Source organism: Artemia sp. Qi Xiang Cuo, chromosome 7, assembly GCF_049724085.1.
Source record: "Artemia sp. Qi Xiang Cuo chromosome 7, ASM4972408v1, whole genome shotgun sequence".
Classification (NCBI taxonomy): domain Eukaryota; kingdom Metazoa; phylum Arthropoda; class Branchiopoda; order Anostraca; family Artemiidae; genus Artemia; species Artemia sp. Qi Xiang Cuo.
In genome coordinates this window covers 47,939,087-47,951,109 of record NC_142800.1, presented here as the reverse complement: position 1 = coordinate 47,951,109, position 12,023 = coordinate 47,939,087, and the positions used below count along the sequence as shown (strand labels likewise).

The 12,023-nt window shown below is 33.0% G+C and overlaps 1 protein-coding gene across 1 annotated transcript in view; it reads right to left on the bottom strand.

Moving 5' to 3' along the window:
- LOC148950355 (uncharacterized) overlaps positions 1–11,662 on the bottom strand; it is a 114,459-nt gene extending 102,797 nt beyond the window's left edge. The window contains exon 1 of the mRNA XM_089092342.1: positions 11,548–11,662. The gene's annotated coding sequence lies outside the window, so the exon portion shown is untranslated. The remainder of the gene's footprint in view (positions 1–11,547) is intronic.
- Between the last annotated feature and the right edge of the window lie 361 nt (positions 11,663–12,023).

Here is a 12,023-nt window from a genome sequence, read left to right as displayed (position 1 = left end):
AACTCTTGCATTTCAACGAAACAAATTCAAAATGAACTTTGAAAAATCAAGAAAATGTAACTGTGACAAGGTAAAACACAACCAAACACTACTGAAATATTCCAACTCTTGCATTTCAACGAAAGAAATTCAAAATGAACTTTGAAAAATCAATAAAATGTAAGTGCGACAAGGTAAATAACAACCAAACATTACTGAAATATTCCAACTCTTGCATTTCAACGAAATAAATTCAAAATTAACATTGAAAAATCAAGAAAATGTAACTGTGACAAGGTAAAACACAACCAAACACTACTGAAATATTCCAACTCTTGCATTTCAACAAAAGAAATTCAAAATGAACTTTGAAAAATCAAGAAAATATAACTGTGACATGGTAAACCACACCCAACTACTAGTGAAATATTCCAACTCTTGCATTTCAACGAAAGAAATTCAAAATGAACTTTGAAAAAATCAAGAAAATGTAACTGTGACAAGGTAGACCACAACCAAACACTACTGAAATATTCCAACTCTTGCATTTCAACTAAAGAAATTCAAAATTAACTTTGAAAAATCAAGAATATCTAACTGTGACAAGGTAAACCATACACAAACAATACTTAAATATTAAAAATATTTTTTTTAATTTAAATATATTAAAAAGTAACTTTTAAAAATAAATAAAACGTAACTGTGACAAGGTAAAACATAATAACACACAGCTGAAAAACTTCAACTCTTGCATTTCACCGAAAGAAATTCAAAATGAACTTTGAAAAATCAAGAAAATGCAACTGTGACAAGGTAAACCACAACCAAACACTACTGAAATATTCCAACTCTTGCATTTCAGCGAAAGAAATTCAAAATGAACTTTGAAAAATCAAGAAAATGTAACTGTGACAAGGTAAACCACAACCAAACACTACTGAAATATTCCAACTCTTGCATTTCAACGAAAGAAATTCAAAATGAACTTTGAAAAATCAAGAAAATGTAACTGTGACAAGGTAAACCACAACCAAACACTACTGAAATATTCCAACTCTTGCATTTCAACGAAAGAAATTCAAAATGAATTTTGAAAAATCAAGAAAATGTAACTGTGACAAGGTAAACCACAATCAAACACTATTGAACTATTCAAACTCTTGCATTTCAGCGAAAGAAATTCAAAATGAACTTTGAAAAATCAAGAAAATGTAACTGTGACAAGGTAAACCACAACCAAACACTACTGAAATATTCCAACTCTTGCATTTCAACGAAAGAAATTCAAAATGAACTTTGAAAAATCAAGAAAATGTAAGTGTAACAAGGTAAACCACAACCAAACACTACTGAAATATTCCAACTCTTGCATTTCAGCGAAAGAAATTCAAAATGAACTTTGAAAAATCAAGAAAATGTAACTGCGACAAGGTAAACCACAACCAAAAACTACTGAAATATTCCAACTCTTGCATTTCAACGAAAGAAATTCAAAATGAACTTTGCAAAATCATGAAAAATGTAACTGTGACAAGGTAAAACTGAGTCTCTCAATCCCTGTAAAGCTCTTTTAAAAGATACAAAAACTACTTATTTAACACAAAAAATTTCGTTTTTAATGACCACCAAGTAAAGAAAAAACCACACGAAATCAGGCAACTGAGTCTCTCAAAACCCTTAAAGCTATTTTAAAATATACAAAAACTACTTATTTGACACAAAAATTTTTTTTTTAATGACAATCAAGTAAAGAAAAACCACACGTAATCAGGCAACTGAGTCTCTCAACCCCCTTCCATCTCTTTTAACATATACAAAAAACTACTTATTTAACAAACAAATTTCGTCTTTAATGACCATCAAGTAAATAAAAACCACACGGAATCCGGCAACTGAGTCTCTCAATACCCGTAAAGCTCTTTTAAAAGATACAAAAACTACATATTTAACACAAAAATTTAGTTTTTAATGACCACCAAGTAAAGTAAAACCACACGGAATCCGGTAACTGAGTCTCTCAATCCCCGTAAAGCTCTTTTAAAAGATACAAAAACTACTTATTTAACACAAAAATTTAGTCTTTAATTACCAGCAAGTAAAGAACAACCACACGTACTAAGTTAACAGAGTCTCGCAATACCATAATTTCTATTATAAAATATAAAAATACAACTATTATAAAACACACATATATATGTTTTTTTAACACCATTAAATTAAAAAAAAAATGACTTATGAAACTGAGTCTCTCAATCACTGTAAAGCTATTTTAAAAGATACAAAAACTACTTATGTAACACAAAAATTTCGTTTTTAATGACCATCAAGTAAATAAAAACAACACGTAATTAGGCAACTGATTCTCTCAATCCCCTTAAAGCTATTTTAAAATATACAAAAACTACTTATTTAACACAAAAATTTCGTTTTTAATGACCACCAAGTAAAGAAAAACCACATGGAATCCGTCAACTGAGTCTCTCAATCCCCCTAAAGCTCTTTTAAAAGATACAAAAACTACTTATTTAACACAAAAATTTCGTTTTTAATGACCACCAAGTAAAGAAAAACCACACGGAATCAGGCAACTGAGTCTCTCAAACCTCTTAAAGCTCTTTTAAAAGATACAAAAACTACTTATTTAACACACAAATTTCGTTTTTAATGACCATCAAGTAAAGAAAAACCACACGGAATCAGGCAACTGAGTCTCTCAAACCCCTTAAAGCTCTTTTAAAAGAAACAAAAACTACTTATTTAACATAAAAATTTCGTTTTTAATGACCATCAAGTAAAGAAAAATCACACGGAATTAGGCAACTGAGTCTCTCAAACCCTGTAAAGCTCTTTTAAAAGATACAACAAATCAAAACAAAGAACATAAAAATAACATGTAATCCGGCAACTGAGACTCTCAATCCCCGTAAATCTCTTTTAAAAGATACAAAAACTACTTATTTAACACAAAAATTTAGTTTTTAATGAACATCAAGTAAAGAAAAACCACACGGAATGAGGCAACTGAGTCTCTCAAACCCTGAAAAGCTCTTTTAAAAGATACAAAACTACTAATTTAACAAACAAATTTCGATTTTAATGACCATCAAGTAAAGAAAAATCACACGGAATTAGGCAACTGAGTCTCTCAAACCCTGTAAAGCTCTTCTAAAAGATACAAAAACTACTTATTTAACACAAAAAATTCGTTTTTAATGACCATCAAGTAAAGAAAAACCACACGGAATTAGGCAACTGAGTCTCTCAAACCCATTAAAGCTCTTTTAAAAGATAGAAAAACTACTTATTTAACACAAAAATTTCGTTTTTAATGACCATCAAGTAAAGTAAAATCACACGGAATTAGGCAACTGAGTCTCTCAAACCACTTAAAGCTCTTTTAAAAGATACAAAAACTACTTATTTAACACAAAAATTTCGTTTTTAATGATCATCAATTAAATTAAAATCACATTTAATTAGGCATATTAGTCTATCAACCAATTTATTGATATTTTTTTATTTACAAACTAAAATATTTAAACAATAAAATAAATTTTTTAATTACCCAAACGAAATTAAAAACCACACGGAATTAGGCAACTGAGTCTCTCAAACCCCTTAAAGCTCTTTTAAAAGATACAAAAACTACTTATTTTACACAAAAATTTCGTTTTTAATGACCATCAAGTAAAGAAAAATCACACGGAATTAGGCAACTGAGTCTCTCAAACCCATTAAAGCTCTTTTAAAAGATAAAAAAACTACTTATTTAACACAAAAATTTCTTTTTTAATGACCATCAAGTAAAGAAAAATCACACGGAATTAGGCAACTGAGTCTCTCAAACCCCTTAAAGCTCTTTTAAAAGATATAAAAACTACTTATTTTAACACAAAATACAAGCAAGCAAATAACATGGGAATTCCTATACACGCAAGCAAATAATTGAGTTATTTTTACGTCACAATGTTTCAACTTAAAATCATTCTAATTATAGCATCCCATTTCTCATACTTTAATTACCTGTTACGCTTTCTGAACCATCTGAAGTTTAAAATCACACGGAATTAGGCAACTGAGTCTTTCAAACCCCTTAAAACTCTTTTAAAAGATATAAAAACTAATTATTTTAACACAAAATACAAGCAAGCAAATAACATGGGAATTCCTATACACTCAAGCAAATAAATGAGTTATTTTTACGTCACAATGTTTCAACTTAAAATCATTCTAATTATAGCATCCCATTTCTCATACTTTAATTACCTGTTACGCTTTCTTAACCATCGGAAGTTTAACCAACGTAAATTAAGTTATAGACAATACTGGTTTAATCTCTTGGCAAAGAGTGTGATGACCTGTAGGCCGCAAGCTCTGAATCTCTTTGAAAAGTTGTAGAGCTTCTATAGAAGTATTACCTAGATGCGAGGTGCTACTCACACTCTTTGAAAAGGTGTAGAGCTTCTATAGAAGTATTACCTAGATGCGAGGGTCTACTCACACTCTTTGAAAAGGTGTAGAGCTTCTATAGAAGTATTACCGAGATGCGAGGGGCTACTCACACTCTTTGAAAAGGTGTAGAGCTTCTATAGAAATGTTTTCCTATAGCTTCAAGCAAAATGGTAGGTACTACTCTACTAACCTTAATGAAAATCACACCATCATATTCAGCGTATCAGAGAACCCTACTGTAGAGGTTTCAAGCTCCTATCTACAAAAATGTGGAATTTTCCATTTTTTGCCAGAAGAAAGATCACGGATGCGTGTTTATTTGTTTTTTTTTTTTTTTTTTTTTTTTTTCCCAGGGGTGATCGTATCGACCCAGTGGTCCTAGAATATCTTTGGTGGGCTCATTGGAACGGAAATTAAAAGTTTACCCAATGTTAACATATAGTATTGGTTATTGGGACCCGGCTCAATGGTAACCGAAACTCTAGATAACGATATTTTGATACAAATAGATACATCAAAAGAATTAAATGTTAATGCTGATTTCAAATACCTACTCTTAATCAAGTTTGGCCCTACCTATCGAAATTTACGCGCCTGAGAAAAGTTGGCTTATTTTCGAAAAAAGAGGGAAAGACCCCATAAAAGCTATATAACCTGAATGAAAATAATACCATCATATTCAGCGCATCAGAGAACCCTACTGTAGAGGTTTCAAGCTCCTATCTACAAAAATGTGGAATTTTGCATTTTTTGCCAGAAGAAAGATCACGGGTGCGTGTTTATTTTTATTTCTTTTTTTCCCCAGGGGTGATCGTATCGACCCAGTGGTCCTAGAATATCGTGGGAGGGCTCATTGGAATGGAAATTAAAAGTTCTAGTGCTCTTTTTAAGGGACCAAAAAAAAATGGAGGGCAACTAGGCCCCCTCCCACGCTCATTGTTTTCCCAAAGTCACCTGATCAAAAATCTGAGATAGCCATTTTGTTCAGCATGTTCGAAAATATTATAAGTATGTCTTTTAGGATGACTTAAACCCCCGAAGTTCCCGGGAGGAGGGCTGAAAGTTATGAACTTTACCCAATGTTAACATATAGTATTGGTTATTGGGAAGTATACAGTACAGACGTTTTCAGGGGAGATTTTTACTGGTAGTGGGGGGGGGGGGTCAGGCAGGGACGTACGCAGGGGGTGGGGAGGCGTCCGGGCCCGGCCCCCCCCCCCGAAATCTCACGATTTTTTTCATTTTCCCATAATTTGCTGATTTTTCTCACAGAATAATGGGTTTGAAGGATTTGGCCCCCCGAAACAAATTGCCCCCCCCCCCCCAAAAAAAAATTCCTGCGTACATGCCTGGGGTCGGGGGTTATGTAGGAGGATCTTTCCATGAAGGAAGTTTTCATGGGGGAAGGGACAATGCTATGAAGGGGACGCCGGACATCCCAGCATTATTTAAAAAAAGATCAGAAATTATATATAAAAAAACAAGTTTTTCAACTGCATCAGCAGCAACATCAAAACTTTAAACGAACAGAAAATATTACATATATGATTGGGTTCACCCCCTAGTCAATACCTCAATCTTTAAGCCAGAGATTTTTTAGTACTTTCATAAGAGCTATTTATTCCAATTAACGGCCTTTGTGATTAAGCGGTCATTTTTAAAGAATTGGAACAAAATTCGAACTTTCGCTTAAACAGCAAGGTATTGACTAGGGGGCAAACACCCTAATATACGTATTAATAATATAATAATATAAGCATTAGTACGTTTATTAGTCCAGTACTTTTTCCGTAGGTGATTATTCTTTGTCTACCCGTGAAAAGATCTAATGCCGCTTATGTTTATATCTGCAAAAACGTTCTCTGGAGCACTCGCACCTCGGTCCGGGTTTTTATAATGGGTGAGATAGGGAAAGATCATACTGGATAATTATATAAAATGTGGTTTTAAGTTTCAATGTCGTTTCTTACTTTCAGTTATTTAATAATAACAATAGATGCTGGTTTAACTTAAACCATAAGTTGTAGCGAAAATACAGGGACATACAAGATGTTATGTACGTAGATGAAACAAATTTGCAACGAATAGTCAACAAATTACCTCAGTCGAATATATGTTGCAAGAAAAAATAACCCGCGAAATTTACACCGTAATACATCTTAATACAAAAGTAATAAATTGTCTTTTAATTAATAGAAAAAATTGTCTAAGATATATCTATTGTGGATTAAAAATAAAATAAAATAAAACAAAGAACGAGCTGAGATAAAAATAAAATCATGGAAGTAAAGAATAAAATTGGTCTTCAAACACAGAAAAATATTGGTTCTCAGTCGATAAAACATAAATCTATAAAAGTAGTGGAAATAAATTGAATGGTTATTTCTCCAGATGTTTTTATGATTATGCAAAGCTACCATTTATTGAAAATACAAAACAGCATGCAAAGCTGTATCTAGGGGGGGGGTGGGTGGGTGGGGGTGTGGTTGTGGGTGGTTCAACCCCCCCCCCTCCCCAATACTTGTCTGACTCGTAAATACGTAACAAAATGCATTAAACACATTTTTTATGTGTTTTTAATTGTTTTTATGTACCTCGCCCCCCCCACCGAACAAAAATCCTGGATACGGTCCTGACAACATGTGTATTTCTTTTAATTTATTTCAAAGTGAAACTGTATGAAAAGCATTTTGACAAAAACACCATATTTCGGAATTATCCGTACTATAGACAGAAACAGCTGGATTTCTGGAGTGTACATTGTGGTTTTTTCAATTCTTGACGTGAAGTTTTGCTAATACGTGTTCTTACACTTTAACAGTAGCGTTGGGCGATATCGGATATCGATAAATCGCACCAAATATCGATATCGAATCGTAAATACAGATATCGAAAACGATATTATTTTGGCTTTTCTGGTATCTACCAGTGAACATCCAGCAGGAAAGATCAAACATAGGAAATTGGATACTATTCAAGATACCAGTAGTCACGCGTCGAGAAAAGCAAAGCTGAGATAGCCATTACCCGGTACTTGTACGAGACGCTGTATAAAGATAGGCATTACAAATGGTTTCTCACTCCGGGAACTATATTCAAACTTTAGTTTTTGGGGGATTAGGGGGACTAAAAAGTACCTAGGTTGGGTTGGGTTAGGTTAGGTTACGTATTTAATATATGCTATGCTTTACTACCACCCCCTAATGTGCAAATATATAGCCCAAATTTGTTTCTGAACTATTATATTTTCATTCTATTTTCTTTTATTCCATTAGCATTAACGAAACTTCACTTCTTGCGTGACTACTGGTATCTTGAAAAGTACCGAAAATTGTTTCGCAAATGGGTAAGAAGATGAAGAATCTATTCAATATACTGACTCATATGAAGATACACAGCACTCACAACTGTATCCATTAAATGGCATAGCCCGTTCTCAAATTCTGTTTAGTGAGGGTATGCTCTCAAATGTTGCTGAGAAACTCCAAAAGGCTTAGCTATATAAAATACCTTCTAGCCTTATAGCCCTTGTTCAGATCACGCTTTTCACGGTCGCCACATACCTCAATCCGCGTTTCTAGAAATTGTATATTACCCTGACGATCTTCTCCAAGTTGAGAGTAAAATAGCAAAATACATGGATTGGGCCTTGCTGAAATCTATATCAGTAGATGTAAGTGCAGAATCAAGAATCAAACCAGTTTTGGAGATCACATGGTCAAGTTTCAGTAGTCAATGCAAGACAAGCTTCGTCAGCAGCTACATCTGTCACAGCTCTCTAGATTTTCAGTATGGAGTCTTTAGTTTCAAGATTGTTGAAGTCTTATAATATGGGTCTCAGAAATAGCTATAAAAAGTTGTCATAAAATCGTTGTCCATGCCCGTCACCAATATCCTTCCTGAGAGTGAATTCCAAGCCTGGTTAGCTAAGCAAATTGTTCGTGGAAACATACTGTAAGTAAGGAGCAACTCGGACAAATAGCAACCGAAACTGTAAAACACGAAATTTTTATAACAATAGATACAAAATGAATTGGATTTTTATGCCGACTCCAGATATATAAAACTCAGCAAGTTGCAAGTACCCATCAAAAGCTGCGAGCCTGAGAAAATTTGCATGATTTTTTAAAAAGAGCGGGAACGCCCTTAAAAAGCCAATTCATCTTAATAAAAATTACAGATTCGGCATATCAGAGAACCATACTGTAAGGGTTTATAGCTTCGATCTGAAAATAAGCGAAATTCTGTTGGTTTTTCCAGAAGAAATATCACGGATGCGTGCTTATTTGTTCTGTTTTATTATCATTATTTTTTTCCCAGGATGATCATATCGAACTAATAGTCAATAAAATTGGGAGAGGGCTCGCTCGAACAAAAATTACAGTTCTGGTTCCCCATTTTGTGACCAAACTGATTGGAGGCCAGATAGATTCCCCCTCCCTCCCATGCTCCTTTTTACCAAAATCGTCAGAATTTTGAGATAGCCATTTTGATCAGCATAGTTGAAAGGTCAATGTTTTGAAAAACGGTTGAAAATTGGAAGAAAAATACGCCTGTTTTCAAACGGAAGTAAGCTAAAAATAATTTTCCAGGCGGCATTGTCCGCAAGAACTTTTTGGGTGGATTTTCAGCAGGAATGGAATTGCCTGGGAATGGGGGATCTTACGCACGAGGAACTTTACAATTATGAACGTTCTTGGAGGGGGGATTTCCGTATACAAAAAAAATCTGCTAAAACTAAGGAGCAACATTAAAACTTAAAACGAATAGAAATTATCCTGTATGTTAGTGCTAATCTCCCTCTTCCAAACATCGCTCTTTACGCTAATTTTTACTTTTTGTCCTAATTATTTAAGAACAATTCCTGGAACACAAGAGCCGTCTAATTAGAGTGAAGAAATTGTTTTATTTTTCCAAACCCTAAATTTAATCTGAACAAAAAAAGTAATATCGAAATCGATATATTGTTTATCAATTATCGAAAGTAAAAATATCGATATACCGTTTAATCAAATTATCACCCAACGCTATTTAAAAGCTCATATTGTTATAGTCTTATTTTGGAATGGTGATTAATGACTATTCTGTTACGAAGACATTATTTTTGTCGAAGAGAATTTATATTTTAACTTAAACTGCACTATCTTTTTCGAAGAGAACTTAAATTGTATATAAAGTTATCGATACCATGTCGCACTATTGCTAAGGCAAAAGAATGCCCTTGAGAATATTTACACCCTAAATCGGGTTCCGGTTTCTGTCTCCTTTAGATAGATAAATAATGACCTACATTGAGTTAATCTAAGATCTAAGAATTGAATTAAATTTTGACTTGATTCTAAACAAGTTTCATAGTAGTTCTTAAAGACAAAAAAATAGAAAGGTAAAATTCTACTTTAGCTACTTTTGGCTATCTTAAAAAGAGGCAAGGTTAGGAAAATAAAACTTTTAGGAATGGGTCTACAGGCTAAAGCATGTCCATCGAAAATATTTTGAAGTACCTACCTTCTCTCCTCTCTCTAGAGGGCCCTGACCTTTGATGACCTTTAAAAATCCAGGTCTCATAACACTGAAACGTTGTAAAATAGATGTTTGGCTTAAATAAAGTACAACAAAATTGTTTTTAGCTTCACAGATTGGCTTAAACCCAAATTATGTTGTTCCAAAGATATAAATATAAATTTCATATATTTTAAAAGAAGAACTTCGATATGGCTTAAAATTCAACTCAAATAACAGGAATTACATTCTCAAAACTGTCTGCTTTCCATAATTCGTTGTTATAGTTTCCATAATTTTGTTTCTAAAGTATTATATTATCATCATGTTTTGGTATATTTCATTAAGATTAACCTAACTTCATTTTTTTGAGGATGTGCTGCTTAATAGACAGGTAAGAAAAAGTTTTAAATAAATTAAACAGCACATCAGTTCAAGTTACAATTGAATTTTTTACCTTTTTTCTTTCTTCTTTATTCGACGTCTTTTTATGAATCAGGTTACGAAATAATGAATTTTAATTCATTCTCCGAAGTTAGTTGTCAAGATAATTCCGTCTTACTTATTAAAATGAATGCTTTGGGTCATTTTAAAAAAAAAAATCATGCAAAACATTGGTATTTATTCTGATTTTTAAGTACGTAAGAATTCTGCTTTGTTTAGGCTAAGATGATTTATGACTGTAGCCTTTTTCGAAATAATGCCTTTGGACAACCCCAAACATCACCAATTATAATGGGAGTAGCACCAGTATTTTTATTGGGGAGGGGGGAGAGGGGTCCATATCTGAATATTCAAAGGGAATGGGCTATATAATTGTTATTTTCGTTAAATTATTGAAGGGAAAACTGCCCCCCCCCCGAAACAACGCCCCTGCCAATTATCCAATGTAATTTACTTTAAGCAAGTTAGTAAATTGCTGGGTATTTATCTGATAGCCAGTATACACTCGAGAATTTGTATCTATAAAATCAGACAATGACCAGTTTATTGCTGTTTGTATACGGAGACAATTAGCTTCAACTCAGTGGGAAATTACATTGTAGCTATATTTTAACAAATATCTAGTTGGTATTTTCGTTAATAAATATATATATATATATATATATATATATATATATATATATATATATATATATATATATATATATATATATATATATATATATATATATATATATATATATATATATATATATATATATATATATATATATATATATATATATATATATATACCTATCTATCTCCCAAGCGTCTCAGTTGCTTCAACCCCGTTTCTGTAGACCCAAATTCTCGAGTTTGTACTGGCTAACATAAGTACCAAGAGCTGCAACAACTCGTGGCAGGGGCACACCGATAATTTTACTGTGGACTCCCACCCCCCTGGGTACTTCCCTGCTTCTAAATGAGTTTGGCTAGACCAATCGTGAAATTGCTGAGGAGCCTCCATAAGAATGCCATTAAGCTTATTTTATAAGGCATAAATAATTGTAAAATAAAAACCTCAATGAATACATCCCAACAGAAAGAATGCTACATTCTCAACGCTAGGATAAGTCATATTTCGTTACCTTTTGTAACACATAATAAAATCCATAATAAATTGCACATTACCTTATTTTCTTTTCAAACTCTGAACAACACTGAACTTGAAGAGAAGATAAAACTTGGCAAAACAAGGTCAGAGCAGCTCTTGTTGCGACATATACAAAAGGGTTTCTGTATAAACAACAGATTAAGGCCATATGAATTCAATTTACAATCTTGGATAGGTGATCACCCTTTCTTTGAAGGTTGGCAAAAGAAACTACAAATGTAAATGAAGTATTTAAACGACAGCTTTTCAATGGAATTTAGGGCTGTCGCCGTAGATTGTCTGGATACTTCCTTCCGTCAATGATACGGAATCAAAATAATCTCACTGCAATCTTTATGAAGATAATGTGGTTTGATAAAAAATGTCCGTACTGCCAGAGGCACATTTTTTCTTAGTGTATTTGACTGATTTAGACTAAAAAGTTTGTTTATCTTTCAGATATTTTATGTAGAAATCTATTAGTTTTGCTCTTAAACCACCCCCCCCCTTCCAA